Below are 12,448 nucleotides of genomic sequence, written 5' to 3'. Positions count from 1 at the left end.
CCATGCACGCTGTCAATCAGCGCAGGAGGGCAAGGGAGAGAGTCGTCGACATAGCCAAGCAGGTAGTGACTCCCAAGAAGCGGAAGAACCTGCGCGCGCCAGAAGATGTAATTGTCCGACGACAACTTGATGGTGATGAGATGGCCGAAGTGAAACGGCGGCGGCAGCTGCGATCCCATCGAGGAGACTGGCTGAGGTGAGAACACCGTGGAGACAGTCGGAGGGGCAGCCGGCGCGGTGACAGAGGGCGCGATGGCCGCGGTTGACGCCGCGAAGCCTGCCAGCGCGACGTCTTCCGCCACCAGCGGCGCAGTGGCCGAGGGCGACAGCCGCGGTTGACGGGGCGGCGGTGGTGTGGGCCACAAGCGCCTGCCCGGGCGAAGTAGCAGCCGGCGGGAGCGCGAAGAGGGAGCCGACGCTCCGTGTCCCGATCGGCGCCTGAAGGGAGGCGGCATCCAGCGGCCTCGAGAGAAGTGCCGCGAAGGAGGCCGGCAGAAAACCGGTGGCGGTGGAGCCGGACGCAGCGGCGGACGTCATAGCAGTCGGGCGACGGCGGCGGCGGGCGCGGCGGCGGCGGCGGTGGCGGCGGCGGCTTTAGGGTTTTTAGGCGGAAGCGGACGTAACCTAGCGTGATACCATGTAAGACAATAGATTTTGGGGGGAACCGGCATAACCCTCTAGGGGTGGCCTATCACATATATATATATGTAATGAGGTGGTATACAACATTACAATATACATATGTAAATACAGTCTAACACTTGATGATGATGATGATGATGGCGTCTCCGTATTTTCTTTCATGGTAAATATAATAGAGTGGCTATTCTCGAAAGTGCTTATGTAACCCCGTAGCCCGTGCACAGATGCACATGTTATCTCAGATGTTTGTTCCCTCCAAGATTCGGTCTAGTCATCCTATTTTGGATGTCTATTGCGTATTACTTACCTCCTCGCTGGACTCTGACTTGAATTGAATCTGTACTCTCCACCAAAACCACCAAATTGATTTTTTAGCTGTCGGCGGGAGACATGGCTTCCAGTGCATAATGTGTTGTTACCAAACCACCAAACTGAATCTTCTTCACACGCAACCTCAACTCAACTATTAGTCCTTGTATAGATGGAAGTTCGCATTTCCCACCGAGGACATCCAATTTTTTAAAAGCCGAGCCTGATATGAAACCATGAAGAAGACGCCACATGACAGACAAGATTAAATGCATTTCAACGGAAATTTTCAGCCACATATAACTGAAATTTACCCATGTCTGAACACACACCTTAGCACCTGGATATTCATGAAAACTTCATTCATGAATCCAAAGGAAGAATATATGTGTTATGTTCAATATTCATGAAAATAGGACACAAATTTAGGGCAACTCTAACCGATCCCCTCTAACTGGGACCTAGCGATCCCCAATAGGCGTTAGTGGGGGAAATCATCCTCACCCGCGCATGCCGCCCCTATTTTTACTCCACCGCTCGGCGGCCGAGTAAACAACCCACTCGTCTCTTCGCCTCCTCTGCCTCTTATCCTCCGCTCCCAGCATCCCCCCCACTTCCGGCCGTTCCCCAATGCCCTAGCTAGTCTCCCAATGGCCAGACCCCATGGCCGGCGCTCCCCGCCACGGATCCGCAATGCGGATCTGCGCTGCCACGCCCGCCGCGCGTCTTCAAGCGGGGTCTCTTCAAGCCGCCGCCACCTCGCCGATGCGGCCCCCGCCCGCCACATCTCCGACTTCCCCAACATCCTCCGCTGCCGTTGTCGCAGAGGAAATACCTCGGCGTCCGCCAGCGGCCGTGGAAGACGTCGGTGGCGGAGATAACGGACCACGAGACCCACACCAAAAAGTGGCTCGGTCCTTCCACATGGCAGAGTTCGTCGCGCTTGAATATGACCGGTGGCAGGTCCGGTTCAATGGCGCGGCAGCGCGCCTAAACTTCCCTTGGGGGCCGGCCGACGCCCGGAGTGGTGTATGCGGCCATGGCTCGGGAGGACCGGGAGGCGAGGGAGCGCCTCGAGGCGGAGGCCGCCGACGAGAAGTACATGACGGACCTCCACCGCCAGTACCCCGAGCTTGTGGAGGCGGAGGGGGCGATCTGTCGACGGGAAGGTCATCGTCATCTCCGACGACGAGGAGCAAGGCGGCGTCGACAGCAGCAAGGACGAGGAGGAGTTCGACATTGAAGAGAGGCGGCGCATCTTCCCCGACTCCGATGACAACGGCACCGACCCAGATCCAATGGGCGGTGGAATGTCAAGGCAAGATTGGCTCGACCTATACCATGGTGATGATGATGATTAAGACTAGTTTAGTTTTATGGTCTAAGTTTAAGTTTATGTTTAAATTTCGGTTGCAAGACAATGTGTTCAATTTCGGTTGTTTAATTTCAGTTGACATGACAATGTGTCCAATTTCAGTTCGTTAAATCGAAACTAGGTTGAACTTATGAAATTTAAATTTTACTCTGTTATAAATAGGAGATGAACTAGGTCGGCCAAATCTTAATGAAGTAAAAATACTCCATTATTAGTTTACCCTGCCGGATCCTCCTTTATTTTTAGGGGATCCATTAAAGCTGCCCACTTGGATAAATCTCCAAGGGCCAACAGAGGGGACTGTCTAGCGTTATTTCCACTTAAAGGGAGGCAGAATAGGAAACAAATGAACTCGCGAGAAAGGCTTTGCAACATCAAGTCTAGATTTTTCTTTTTGCTATTTCACATCTAGATGTAAAATATTATTTCACATCTAAGTCTAGGACCGTTGATTTTCTTTTTGGCTTCTTTATAATTCATGCAACGTGATCGTCTCGCTCGCACAATTCGTTCGCGTCGTGTTGTCGCGCAAACTAGCGCCCTTGCTGGCGTTGACTCTCTTCTGTCTTTGTTTTTCCCGTCGGGCCTTTTTCTTGTTGTGCGTGGGGCCGTGGGCCTGTGTTGTCTCGGGGCCAGTGCTTTCTAGGCTTGATGAGTTGTATTGTTTATGTGGGCTGCGATTTTCACCGAAGTCATCCTATCCAAAACTTTATAAAGATGCCAATTTCTTTGAGCGGCAGGTTCACGTGGGGCTCCCATCGTGTTTCATTTCATGCACATGCCATTTTTGTTTGTTCCGTTCTTGTGTAATTGTGTTAGACCATATTGCATTTTTCAAATTCTCAGTTATTTTGTCTGCCGTTTTTTATGACTGTTGGCTTATTGATCACAAGTTTGCACACGTTTTTACATTTTTGTCTCCTTTTTTATTATTTTCAGTTTCTCTTTTACTATTTTACTATTTCCTTTTTATTTTTGTTTTAAATGCATATTTAAAAAATGAATAACCTTTTTTGCAAAAATTGTTACCGGTTGTAAGTCCACCCCTCATGAGCAATAGCTAAGATTCGTATTTTTAGAGCAACAACAATGGGGCGACCCATTTCGTCCGCGCCGTTTGTTTTGGTCGGCGCGGACACAAAAGGCGGACCAACGCGCCAATCCAAACGAACGCGTGTCCGCTTAACGTCCGCATGGCGACCCATTCCCGACCCATTTTTGAGTCGGATTTGCGTCCGCGCAGACATAAGACGGACGCGCGCGCGCCTACTTGTCTTCCCGGGCCCGCCGGTTGGTGGCAGCCACCATCATTTCCCCACATTTTCCCCCAAAAACGCTCCCGCCCGCGCGCGCTCGCTGCCGCCCCAACCATGGACGACGCCATCGACCTTGACCTCAACGCCGCCGCCGGCCTCGCCTCCCTCGCCTCGTCCGGCGCCGCCGCCGCCGCCAGAAAGGGCAAGCCTCGTGCCCTGCGCAAGACAGCCGCCACGACCAAGCCAAAGAAGGCGCTGACGCCCGAACAGCGGGCACGCGAGTCGGCCAAGAGGAAGGGCCGGAGACACGCCGCAGACGCGAGGGATGAGGCCGCCGCTCAGGCCACCGCCGTCGCCGCCGCGCAGTAGGAGGTCACCAACGCCCGCGCCACGGCAGCAACAAGGGAGGCGCTCTACATGCTAGGGTTAAACCCTAGCCAGCACTGCCTCGTCCAAGCCGCTGTGGCCGCTGCCAGCACCGGCTCATCGGCGTTTCCTCGGATGGTGCTGCCCGACTCGCCCTGCGGGTCGGCTTGCAACCCGATCCCCGACTTCCACGTCTATCCGCAGGCCTCCCATCTCTCCGGGGAGTGCTCACCCGAAGTGAGCGTGATCGCGCCTTCCACGCCCGCGCCCGCGCCCATCGACCTCAACTCCACCCCGGTGGCCGGTGTCTCGTCATCCGGCGGCGTGAGGAAACGCGCGCGGCAGACGCCGACCGGCGTGCTCCCGGACGCCCGCAACCTGTTCGAGGAAATGCCGCGAGCCGCCGACGAGGACTACATGCAGAACCTCATCTTCGAGGGCGATGCGCCGGCCACTGGCTACGATGTCGATGAGACACAAAGCCAAGACGGCCGCGGGGCGTTCACGCCGGCCGCTGGCTATGATCCCGACCAGGCAGCCTTCATGCGTGATCAGGTCGGCATCGACTTGGACGGCTTCCCCCTCGACCACGAGTTTCCGGACGACTACGGGCTAGAGGAAGAGGACGAGTGCGACATCGATGTGGAGCCTTTGTTCGAGGACGAGCTCGCCAACCAAGCCTTCGGTCCTAAGCCGAAGCGCAAGAGCAAGCGTATGAAGGCGTACACGGCGGCCGAGGACAAGCTTCTTTGTGAGTGTTGGCGAGACATTGGACAAGACCCCAAGATGGGTGCCGAGCAAAAGCATTCAACCTTTTGAATTCGTGTCCACCGAGAGTTTCATGAGCGCAAAAAGTTTCCGCCGTACCAATTTGTGAGCACGCGCGGGTGGGTCTACACTTCCAAGCGGTGGTGGGTGATCCAACAAGAGTGCAACAAGTTTTGCGCCACTCTTGACAGCGTCAAGGCCCGCCCCGTGAGCGGCATCGGCATGCAAGACATGGTATGCTAGCAAGCTGCCCTCTTTTGTGTCATCAAGTACATCCTTTGTGTGTTCATATGCATATCACTTGCCCATATGCTTGCATGGAAACATTTTGTAGGCATTTCAAGCTTTGGAGGCATTCAAGGTGCAACACAATGGCAAGTGCTTCAACCTCTCCCATTGCTATCGGGTCATCAAGGACGAGGAGAAGTTCAAGGCGCAATATGCCGCACTCAAGTCGTGTGGGGGGAAGAAAGCCGTGGAGGATGTTGGGAAGGGCGAGCCGGCACGGCCACGGGGGAAGACCATCTCCAAGAAAAAGGACAAGCGAGATGCGGCCACCAACGCTTTGATCACAAGCATGGACGGCATGATGAACAAGAAGGACTCAAGGGAGGAGGAGCACCGGCGTTTCAGGCGGAGCAAATGGACGCTTTCATGAAGATCCAAAGGAGGAGGCTTGACTTGGACGCCGAGAAGCAAGCCAAGATGTTCGAACTAGAGGCGGAGAAGCAAGCCCAGATGCTTGAGATCGAGGCCGCCAACGCCAAGACCAAGGCGAAAGAAGTGGCTCTCGCGAGCATGATGACCCGGGTGGAGATCATGAAGGTGGATCTCAACACCGTGTCGCCAAGGAAGAGGCCATGGTTCAAGAAGATGCAGGCCGATATGCTCAAGTTCGACGACAAGTGATCTATGCCGGCGAGCGCCATCTTTTTTCTATGCCAGCAGGTGTGCCGGCATGACCACGGGAGCCGCGATGGCGTGGTCGAACTCAAGCCCCACCCTTTTTGTGTGCTGGCATGTGTGCCGGCCGGCTGGCGAGTGCGCCAGCATGAACCTGTGGTGATATTTTCTGAAGCCGGTATTGTATGCCGGCGCTGGCATGGTGCCGGCATGAGACATGGCCGCTGGCATGATCACCCACGGGCTTTTTTTTTAAAGTTGAATGCGGACATGAAATGGGTCGGCGCGTTGGGCGCACTGCCGACCCAAATGCAAAACTGGGCGGACGTCGGGTGGGCGGTCGACCCAAACGGACAAAAGTCGGACAAATGCGCCGTTCGTTTGGGTCGGCCCGTTGGTGTTGCTCTTATAGCACGGTTTGCACGACCTGATCTTTTTTGTGCACATGTTCATTGTTTGTCTCGTTGTTCTTGTGCTAGGCCATTTGTACGTTCACAGTTTTTTGTGTGCGTCTTTTTCTGCTGCAGAGTTATTTTCTTCATTGATTTGTTAATTAATATCATCTAAAAGAGAAATTTGGTTGTGTATATTATTTTTTTAGTCAATGCACTGTGAAAAAAATGTAGAAGATGTGTCAATTATCACTCAACCAACGGTTTTTTTTGTACTACCTTTTTTGTAAAAGCAAAAATTAAATATCATATTTTTTGTTTTTCATTTATTTAAATTTAAATTCCATGCATTTTTTAATTCAATTTCTTCTCCTTACCATTTTTACAATTCATGATATTTTAGTACGTGAACACTTTTGAAATGTGCGAACACTCAATAAAATTCACAATTTCTAAATCTGTGAAAGGTTTTTTAATTTGTTTTTAATAGAATTAAGAACACTTTAATACAATTGTCACTTTAATAATGTCTAATCTAAGTTGTCGTATGTCCGATCTATTTGTGATAATCTTTTGTCCAATTCTTGACCGCGCTTTGTTTTTGTCGCGCGCATCCCGCGGTGGCGCATCTCACGTCTCGTGATGTCCAATTTGTCAACCCCTTTTTTTAGGTCTATTTATTGTCTGCCCTCTGTGTTTATTTTGCCTTACCATTTTTACGGTCATTTTGATCATTTGTTATTAGTCCGTTTGTAGAAGTGGAAGAGACATGGTGCTCTGTTCACTATCCGCAGCATCATTCTGCGGCTGCTTCATTTCTCCTCATTTGTAACACCCCCAGCATCATGCTACAGTGACCCTACACTAATGGTGTCATGTCATCATTATTACTAAACAAATTGTTAATTAGCAAAAATCAAATTCAAAATCCAAATTTAAATTGCAAGTCAAATATTTAGATTCTCAAAAAATGCAAACAAATAGTTCATAATTTTACAAATAATCCCTAAGTATTTGTCATGATGAAGCCAACCTTATTTGAATTCCCAAAATGCCCCAGAAAATTAATAAGTGGGTCAGCAGCAAAATACTTGACCTTTTCAATTTCTAAAAAGAGCAAATAGCCAAAATACCACTAGTGAAAACCGAACATGCCAAAATGCCACTAGTGAAAACCAACTTGCCAAAATAACACTACTCACTCAATTTTTGAGGCCAAAATGACACTGCCGTTAGATGTCAAAGAAATTCTGTGAGTCAACCCGTTAGTGACTTGTCAGTTTTTTTGTTATTCCAATCTTGCCCCTGCTTCCCTAACTCAACCTCTCCTCTCCCAATCTCCCCCGCACGCACAGGAGAAGCTAAACAAACCATGGCGGCGCGCGAAAGCAGCCCACGCTGGCGCCTCCCTGCCGCTCCCCTTCCCATCCGACCTTGCTCCGCCGCCCGTTGACCTTGCTCCGCCGCGCTCCGCCTGTCTCCCTCCTCCGTCCGCCCGTCTCCCTCCTCCGCCCGGCCACCCGCCCATCGCCCTACTCCGCCCGCCCGGCCGCCCGACCATCTCCCTCCTCCGCCCGGTGCCGCCCGTCCGACCCTCTCCCTCCTCCGTCCGCCAAGGCCAGGCGCGCCGCTTCCGGACCCAGTTAACAAGTTGTAAGTGTAACACGTGAAGAGGTAAGGGCACATATGTCCTTTTTGGATGATGTTAGACCCAGTTAACAACTAATGGCATTTTGGCTACAAAAAACTGTATTGAGTGTTATTTTGGCAAGTTGGTTTTCACTAGTGGCATTTTGGCATGTTCGGTTTTCACTAGTGGTATTTTGGCTATTTGCTCTTCTAAAAATGTTTAGACATTTTCAAATGGCCCCAAACTTTTTGTGTAGCCCTGCAATATAGCTAGTAATTATGAGAAAAGTCTCACATTTAATAAAAATCAGCTGACAGTAAAAGAAAATACAAAAAATTAAAAGAAAAAAAAGGAAAAGGCTAGAGCCTACTGTGCTAATGGGCTCTAGTGGCTACAGTGTATCTGGCCCAGTCCATCTCTCTCACCTCACGTACAGTGAGATAGAGCCATGGCGTGTCGACCATCCACGGCCTCCATGGCTCGATGGTCGATGTCTAGCGAGAGGATAAGGGCGACACCCCCGAGGCCCTAGACAACCCTAGCTCAATCATCCCTTTCCCCACGCTCGATCCCCTCGATCCCGAGTTCGCTCGTCGCCATCTCGCCGTTGATCCTGTGGCCACCGGCCGCCCCGCGTCGCACCATCATGTCCAGGAGCATCCTCCTCGTCACCTTCTTCGTCCCCGACCAGTGAACCAAGCCGGGATGCCCTGCTTCCTCGCCATCGGGTCGTCTTCCCCGCCACGGCCGTCGTCGGATTCGCCGCCTCCCGAGCTCCCCGACCTCCCAACCTCGTCCAGGAGCACCGGGGTGAGCCCCTCAGCTGATTCCCTCGCTTATCCCTTTGATCTGTACCATTTTACCGTCACTCTCGTGCTCGTTTGTGGTCGCCATAGCCGGAGCTCTGCTCCCGGCGCGCTCACCGCCCGTGGCAGTGCTCCCGCGCGCCCCATGCCGCTCCTGCACTGCATGCCCCGTGCGCGCCCCCACCCGTGCGAGACCGCGCCTTGCCACCGTGCCTGTTGCCGCCACTACTGCTGTCGGCGGCGGCCGCCGCAGCCACCCACGCCCGCGGGTTACCGGCTACGCGCTGGCCATGCACGGTCGCGCCATGCTCCTCCGCTGGTGCACGTGCGCGTGCGCAGTTTCGCCTAAGGCCGGCTTGTGCCACCGACCACGGGGTCCCACCCCTCTAATTACCCCAGGTAGATTGATTACCTACTTAGTTGAGTAAAATTGTCAATGACATGTAGGCCCTAGCTAATTAACTAAATTAAGTAATTGTTAATTTGAGACGCTAACGGCGGGGTCCCACGTGTCGTGTTGACCAGTCAACGGTCAACGTTGACCGCTGATTAGGCAGCTGACTAGTCAACTGGGGCCTACCAGTCAGCCCTGGGTGCACTGCACCGGGTGCACTTTGAAAATTAGATATTAAATTTTGAATTAATATAATTTCAGAAAATCCAAAATTCATTTAAACTTTAGAAAATTATAGAAATTAATCCGAACTCAGATGAAAATATTTTATATATGAAAAATGATCAGAAAAATAAGACGAATTCGAATATGTCATCCACTCACCTGTCACATGTCTCTAACACCGAAAACATGGAACCTTTCCCTCTGGTTTGTCTGTCCAATAAAAGCTTGGAGCAGGGAAACCCGGATATTTTTCCGCTCCATCTATAACACTTAGAACTGTGTTAGGTCACCCCTAGTATAATATACTGTCATGTAATGTGCTACTTCTTGAGCTTGCGTTGGTTTTTCTCTTAAAGAGGAAATGGTGATACAGAAAGTAGAAATAAACATTTCCCTCAGTTAAGAATCAATGTATCAATCGAGTAGGAGAAACACACAAGTCTTCAATAATTGCACCTACAAAAACAAACAAATATTTGCACCCAAAGGGATAAAGGGGTGATCAATCCCTTCACGGTTACTTGCAAGGATGAGATCTGATAGAGATGGATATAAAAGATAAGTAAAAGTGCAAAATAAAATAAAAGTAAATAAAATGCAACAAGGTATTCTTGTGTTTTTGATTTTGTAGATCTCAAAATAGTATGATAAAGGATAGACCCGGGGCCATAGTTTTCATTAGAGGCTTCTCTCTTGAACGAAAGCATACAGTGGGTAAACAAATACTGTTGAGCAATTGATAGAAAAGCACATAGTTATGACGATATCCAAGGCAATGATCATGTATATAGGCATCACGTCCATGACAAATAGACCGACTTCTGCGTGCATCTACTACTATTACTCCATAGATGATAGATCGACCACTATCAAGTATGCATCTAGTGTATTAAGTTAACAAGAATTGAGTAACGCCCTAAGCAAGATGACATGATGTAGAGGGATAGATCCAATCAATATGAACAAATCCCATCTTTTTATCTTTAGTGGCAATAATACAAATACGTTTCATGTCCCCTTCTGTCACTGGGATTGAGCACCGCTAGATTGAACCCATTACAAAACACCTCTCGCATTGCAAGAAAAATAAATCTAGTTGGCCGAACTAAATCAATAGATCGGAGAGAAATACAAAGCTATATAAATCATGCATAAAAGAGTTCAGAGAAGACTCAAATAATATTCATAGATAATCTGATCATACACCCACAATTCATCGGATCTTAACAAACACACCGCAAAAGAAGATTACATCTAATAGATCTCCATAAATATTGAGGAGAACATTGTATTGAAGATCAAAGAGAGAGAAGAAGCCATCTAGATACTAGCCATGGACCCGTAGGTCTGTGGTAAACTACTCACACATCATGGGGAGGGCAGCAAGGTTGATGTAGAAGCCCTCCGTGATCGAATTCCCCTCCGGCAGAGCACCGTAAAAGGTCCCCAGATGGGATCTCACGAAGACAGAAACTTGCGGCGGCGAAAAAGTACCTTTTGTGTGCCCTCTGGTCCATGGGGAATATTTGTGTATTTTATAGAAGAAAGATTAGGGTTGGAAGTGCCACGGGGGGCCCATAAGCTTGGGGGGCCCTGGGGCGCGCCCCCTGAGCTTGTGGCCACCTCATAGCCCTTCCAGCCTCCTCCCGAAGCTTCTAGGGTGTCTTGTGGTCTAAGAAAAATCTTCAAAAAGTTTCGTTCCATTTGAACTCCGTTTGGTATTGAGTTTCTCTAAAGGCAAAAACAAGGGGAAAATAACAACTGGCACTGGGCACTAGGTCAATAAGTTAGTCCCCAAAAACAATATAAAATAGCATAATAATGCATATAAAACATCCAAGATTGATAATATAATAGCATGGAACAATCAAAAATTATGGATACATTGAAGACGTATCATAATGCAATGTGATGCATGACGGAAATATGCCCTAGAGGCAATAATAAAGTTATTATTTATTTCCTTAATTCATGATAAATATTTATTATTCATGCTAGAATTGTATTAACCGGAAACTTAGTACATGTGTGAATACATAGACAAAACCTATAGTCCCTAGTATGCCTCTACTAGACTAGCTCGTTAATCAAAGATGGTTAAGTTTCCTAACCATAGACATGTGTTGTCATTTGATGAACGGGATCACATCATTAGTGGAATGATGTGATGGACATGACCCATCCATTAGCTTAGCATTATGATCATGTTAGTTTCATTGCTACTGCTTTCTTCATGACTTATACAAGTTCCTCAGACTATGAGATTATGCAACTCCCGAATACCGGAGGAACAATTTGTGTGCTACCAAACGTCACAACGTAAAAGGGTGATTATAAAGGTGCTTTACAGGTGTCTCCGAAGGTGTTGGTTGGGTTGGTGTCGTGGAATTGTCACAGCAGATGTCCTAGTGAAAGGACTTAGTCATGGAGCCATCGCAACTAGGAAGCTTAAAGGGGTTAATCGGGACAAAGGAAATGAGGTTTATACTGGTTCGGCCCCTTACGGTGAAGGTAAAAGCCTACAATCCAGTTTTGAGTGAGATTGCTTATGTCTTGATAACCAGGGAGCGAATCACTTGACCTAGCTCTCGAGTTGATGTTACTTGTCCTGAACCGCCGCCGGGTCGTCCCTTTATATACAGAGGTTGACGCCCTGCGACTCATAGAGTCCCGGCCGACTCATAAATAGTGTACGTCTCGGTCTCTTAACTATTCTTGCCTTACAATACAAGTCACGCATACATGGAGGTTTATCACTACGGGCCTTAAGTCACCTCTGGGCCTTGGGCCCTTAACTAAACCACCATCTATATTCTGGGTCTTGGGCTTCAAGAATATTTGCAAGTATAACCCGACCCCTCCTGGGCGGGTCATACCAATAGTTATATCCCCAACACTAGGCCCCAGATTGATTTGAACTGGTTCATGTCAATCTTCGACACTTAAGGAAAAATCTTCTGCCCTTATGAAATTTTTGTAACCCGCCATGACTTCATTCTCTGGATTTGTGGTAACCCGCCATGACGTCACCTGTCATAAAAGCATGTTTTATCCAATGCATCCCAATGGACCTTTGTCTTGATGACCATCCCGAAAATCGAGGCGTCCTTGTAGTTGGATAACTCATATTTTTGGCCTTCTTGTTTTTCGCGCTCTTTTGGTGGTCTTTCCTTATAAATAGACCCGACTAGGTCTTCCTCATTCTTCCCGTTCGCGTCTTCTTCCCCTCGCCCCCATCAGCCACTGGAGCTCTGCCACCGCCACCGCAACACATCCCGTCTCCGTCGACCTAGGCCGCTGCATCGACCTGAACTTGACGAGAAAACAGCGGCGCCCCTCCACAGCAGATCCATCACAGTAAGTTTTCCCCTTCTGCTCTATA

The sequence above is a fragment of the Triticum dicoccoides genome, chromosome 6B (genome assembly GCF_002162155.2).
Source record: "Triticum dicoccoides isolate Atlit2015 ecotype Zavitan chromosome 6B, WEW_v2.0, whole genome shotgun sequence".
Classification (NCBI taxonomy): Eukaryota; Viridiplantae; Streptophyta; class Magnoliopsida; order Poales; family Poaceae; genus Triticum; species Triticum dicoccoides.
This window is presented reverse-complemented; position numbering follows the sequence as displayed.